Below are 5,395 nucleotides of genomic sequence, written 5' to 3'. Positions count from 1 at the left end.
GAGTCCCAAGGGTGTTGTTTTAGTTTTGGCTAAAAGCAACCTATAAAACATTTTCCACTTTCTCCTCCCAGAATCAAACTTCATAGCTATTTTACAACCATCAAAAAACTTTAAGGTGACTCATTAACTGAATGTCCACAACATCTTTTAGATTTTCTTAATGCTAATTATTTTATTAGTAAGGCCATTTTGCAAGGGTCAGTACAGCTTAATTAACCTAACCCTATTCGCCTGATGATGAAGAAGGTGTTGCAGCAGCAGGAGGCTCACAAAACTGATCAATGAGGACAGACGTCCCTACAGGTCTGATGAGCTTCCATCTCTGCTTCGATGGTGAGATTACACAGGACTTGGGTGCTGGCAGGAAGAGTACTGACTTAGAGCGGCAGGTCTGGAGTCTTAGGGTGATTTCCTCTTGTGCGTAGCGGTCCTCAGCTTCTTGTCTTACAGCTCTGTAGCTCCCTTCTCCTCGTCTTACAATCTTTCTGATTCGTTGAGATATAGACGAGCTGGTCTCAGGGAAGGAACACACCAGTTCTTCCTCTTTGCCTTTGTCTTTATCTTTATCTTCATCTTTGCCTTGGTCTTTGGGGTCTGAACCCAGCTGATGAGAGAAGTGCAATTTGAAGCCACATGTTGCGGGGCTAACGGGTTGGTCCCCATGTGCAGAACAGTCTTTGGCTCTGTGGCCCCGGCTCTTCTTCAGCTGCAGAGTCCTTTGTCCATCTCGATCTTGGCTCAAAGCTGCCTGGAGGATCCAACCAAAGATTCTTCTTTTGCACTCACCTTATAAAAGGTTTATCCACCCTTTTAGTGCATTTGCATTGGCTAGCTTTGTTGCTGTGCCTGTTTCATTGGCTGACTGCTTGGACCGATGATCTCATATCCATCACTGTCTTGGAAACATGACATGATGTCTGTTCTAATGACCCAAGTTCCTCAACAGTCCTCCTACGTCTGTTGCCTGCCCAACCTTTTCTTAGGAAAGTTAAAGTTCAACAATAAGGTGTTGGTCACCTCTGCTCTCCTATTAGTTCCTCTTTCCCCTGACCTTTCATCTACCATCTACCTCCAACACAACATCAGTGACCTTTAGTTACAGTTACACATTTTACACCACTTCCAGTTCAATGTCAAAATTACATTTATAACCTTTCAGTTTCTCTGAATCAGCATTCATTTATTATAATAACCATGACTTATTAGTTACTCTTAATCATAATGTGAGTTATTACTGACACTTCTGAAAAGAAACCAGGAATAATCTATTATTCTAATTATTTGATACCAAGTTACAGTTACTTCTTCCACCTGTAAGTACTTCCACAAGTGTAAGAGTAAGTATAAATATTCTTATAATCAAACCAATATCAACCATTGGTTAAACCAATATTAATTATTGGCTTAACTATAAGTTATTATTATTAATTTAGGTATTTTACTCCAGGTTTTATCCAGTTACTCAAAATGTTTAGATTTTATTCTTTAAACCTTTAATGCTTTGAAATAAGGAGTAGTCTGAACTATTTTTATACATATGCAGGCTGAAAACTTATTTCCTCTTTCTTCAGGAAGCCTGCTCTTCCTGTTTCATGACTATGAATTTTTATGATTAAGTAGAAAAAAGTAGAATTAAAGTGAAGTTTAAAGGACACAATAACAACCAGATTAATTTTATTACCGTCTGACTCTACTGTTGGGTCTTGATGTTACCTACCTGTGTAATCAATTTTAAAGGTAACTTTATTTATTGTTACTATTAAACTAAAATCTCCAGCATGGGGAAGTGGGCTGATCTCGACTTTTCTCGACAACACACACAATTACAATTTCTACAAACATAACATTTTTACACACAGATTTTTTTAACTTCAACCTCACAAATCTGATAATTATGAATTCAAACTTTCTCCTACACATGTTAAATAAGTATGCACGAGTTCCCTGATACACACAGACAAAACTACATTTACACACAGATCCGGTTACGAGTGCAGGAGGATTTTTGAGACTCATTTCATGCTTCCAACCGCCTCAGATTTGTGCGTAAGTGGTGTGTTTGAATGCTGGTGGAAAGCTGGGTCATCTGATATTTGCTTGGAGTCTAGTGTTTTTATCCTTTAATATTTTTATATGTATTTCACCACATATTTACAAGTACCCAGAGTCACGCACAATTTTTTTTTTGCAGTTTACAAATCATGTTTCAAAGATACAACTATCTAAAGTTACACACAAAGATGCTTACATGGATTACAAATCCAGTATTACACATTCACAAGTATTTTGAGACTATGGCTACGTTCACACTGCAGCCTTAAGTGACCTAATTCCAATTTTGTTTACATAATGCAATCTGTATCTAATCTTTTCATGAAAGTCTGAACAACACATGTTGGATTTTTTTTGAATGCGATCCAGGATATCTGATACGTATCCGATTTAAAGGGATCCACGATTAGTTATAAAAATAGACCTTATTTGGGAAATATTTATTTTAGATGTAAAAACAATACAATAGTAATGCTGCACATAATTTAGTTTTAATAAATTTTAATAAAATATTTTCACAGGAATGTCATCATGTTGTTCACACTGCAATGCATTCTGGGTAAATGACATGTAACGGTCCAACTGCCTGGGTCCTCCAGCCAAAACAGTGATGAGTAACATTATTAAGCCTTTTTAATTTGAACCGGAGCACATTGAAATCGATCAGAATGTAGAAATCACAAGAGGTGATGAAGATGAGGAGGACCAAACAGAAGAGGACAGTGTTGGTCGTAGGAGCTGGTGTTTGCTGCTGCTGCTGCCTTCAGCTTCGGAAATGAAACAATGAATGACAATGAAAAAAAAGAAGAAGGGAAAAATAGCTGATCTTAGTAGATGAGAGCTTTCCCATGTCCTCTGAGCGTATCACAGACAGCAATATTTTAGGTGATAGGAAAACTGCAACATATTTAGGCCAACATGTTCAACTAGTCCTGGATCCTTTCAAATGTGACCTAAAGTCCAGGTCACATTCATCTGACCTGAATGTGAGTGATACGTGTGGCACCCGAGTGGTGTACCAATAAATGACTTCAGGAATTGTGAACAGTTTCTAAACAAACCCGTAAAGTTACAATAATTTATTTAAAAGACAATAATCCAAGAGAAGGAGGTGCAGGCAGTCCTTGACAATCAGTCAATAAACAAGTCTATAATTGTCCTTAGCTGGGTAAAGAAGGAAGGGCGCGGTCCTCCACCACGTTCAGCCCCCTCTTGGCTCGACCCGGCCAATCCTCCGATTCCTGGCGGACCTCGTCTAGGATCCAGCCGCCCGCTCCTCAACAGCGACCAGTCTCTCCGTATAGTCCGCCGATCTGCATGTACTGTCCTCCAGCTCCAACAAAACGCGCTCACCCAAATCCGTCTACTCCTTTTCTAGCCGCGTCTTGTCTCCTTCCTGTCCTTCCCAATCTCCATGCTAGTTAAGCCGATGCATAGCACCTGCGCCGGTGCAGTGGGCCTCTCTGGGTATCCGGGCACGTGACCTCAAAAATAACCAATCAGAAAAACATGCAAAACAGTAACTCAAAAGTTTAACTCAACTAAACCTAAAAAAATACAAAACTTCAAAATATAAGCAATCAAAACAATATAAAAGAAAACATAGAACTCCAAAAAAGGAAAACCGAGGTCAAATTCCCACATACGCTACAAATGTCACTATTCTGTGTCCTCATATGCCCAAGCAGGGAGAAAAACAACCATGGCGGACTGTAATAAGTGTTGAGTTGTTCATGTGCTTACTCTGGCCAGATAACTTCAAAATCGTAAGATACGTTGCTCCACCATAAGCATCCATGCTTACTTCCGCAAACACTGGGCACTACTTTTTATGGCAGTTGCCAAAACACTGAGAATGCTCTCTGTGTGTGACATTATTGTGCCCTCTACTGTATATGCAGGAAACTTTCAGGTTGTTTGCAGTTCACGTTGCAGATCGCATACAAGTCGCATATATTTGGAAATATGAAGGGCAACGGCATAAAAAAATCTGATTTGACAAAAAAATCGGAATTGGGTCACTTCAGGCTACAGTGTGAACGTAGCCTATTTTTTTTTCATATTCCCCCCCTCTCACAACCCACTTCCCTCTCACACCACGCTCAAATAAAGGCCACGAGAACTGGAAAAATGTATTACTAATCTAATGTATATCTTTTTATTCAACAGTCATCAGTGCGAGCTAATCGGACCACGGTGGGGGGATATTTTTTGGCTGGTCGTTCCATGACCTGGTGGCCAGTAAGTACAAACATTTTCATGCAGAGATAGTAAGTGTTCCCTCCTGGCTTGCTCATATTGTAAAAAAATTTAAAACATGGAAGTTTCTATTTTCCTCTTCTGCTTATGATATTAAATTCAAGTATTATTTTCACACCCCCGACTACTTCCATACAAGCCTGGTACATTTTGCTTCAGGCTTCTGTGGAACCTCTGGAGATGATGGTACAAAAAGGTTTTTATATAAAATCTATGGACATATGGACAACTCTAACCATCCTCTTCATCAGACTGTCTTAGAAAAACAAAGTGTCTTCAGTCAGAGGCTTTTACAAATTTGCTGTAATACAGACTGCTACATAAGATCCTTCCTGCCCACAGCAATCGCATCTTCAATAACTCTTTAAGACTCTTGAAGAATGTTGAATAAATCTTAATTACAACAATTAATTTAACTCTGAGATCAATAAAATATTTGAATTTGAAAAACGGAGAAATCACAGACAACACTGCCTATGAAATGCAAATTTGCTCTTTTATTAACAGCATTTAAACTAAACATTTATCAATCACATTTTATTTGTATAACACCTTTCAGCAACAAGACAGTTCAAGGTAGTTTACATAATTAAAAACACAAAAATACAAAGTCATAGAACACACATTCAACAATTGAAACATTACATGTTGTCAAGTGTCAGCATTACACATCAGAATATTAATTAAAGTTTCATTGATTATGTTTCAAATGCAACTTTTACGATGGCCGACAGGTGCAAATGCGCAGCAAAAGAGAAAACATGCAAACAAAAGAAAAGACACCCCCCGAATGAAATGCAGCAAACAAAAAAGAAAACACCCCCGAATTAAATGCGGCAAACAAAAAGTGTTGAAAACGGAAGTGCTCCAGACCACTAGGGGGAGTCTAACAAAAAATAGCTGTGTCCGAATTCAGGCTCTGCATCCTTTAAAGCGGGTGTTCAGAAAAGCAGCAATGGCGACAAAATAATTTTTGCTGTATTACACTTAAAATTACACAAATTTATTTTTTACAATGTTTTTAGGCGAGAATGTAGATGTATAGAACTGAAATATCTGCTCGGTTCATTAAATCACCTACTTC

At 38.5% G+C, this 5,395-nt stretch overlaps 1 long non-coding RNA gene across 1 annotated transcript in view; it reads left to right on the top strand.

Annotated features, from left to right (window-relative positions):
• LOC103130568 (uncharacterized) overlaps positions 1-5,395 on the top strand; it is a 19,760-nt gene that overhangs the window by 12,436 nt on the left and 1,929 nt on the right. The window contains exon 7 of the long non-coding RNA XR_001660310.1: positions 4,222-4,293. This is a non-coding gene — a long non-coding RNA (uncharacterized LOC103130568). The remainder of the gene's footprint in view (positions 1-4,221; positions 4,294-5,395) is intronic.

Source organism: Poecilia formosa, unplaced genomic scaffold, assembly GCF_000485575.1.
Source record: "Poecilia formosa unplaced genomic scaffold, Poecilia_formosa-5.1.2 Scaffold648, whole genome shotgun sequence".
Taxonomy (NCBI): Eukaryota; Metazoa; Chordata; class Actinopteri; order Cyprinodontiformes; family Poeciliidae; genus Poecilia; species Poecilia formosa.
Note: the sequence above shows the minus strand (reverse complement) of the source record. Positions and strands in the feature narration are given on the sequence as shown.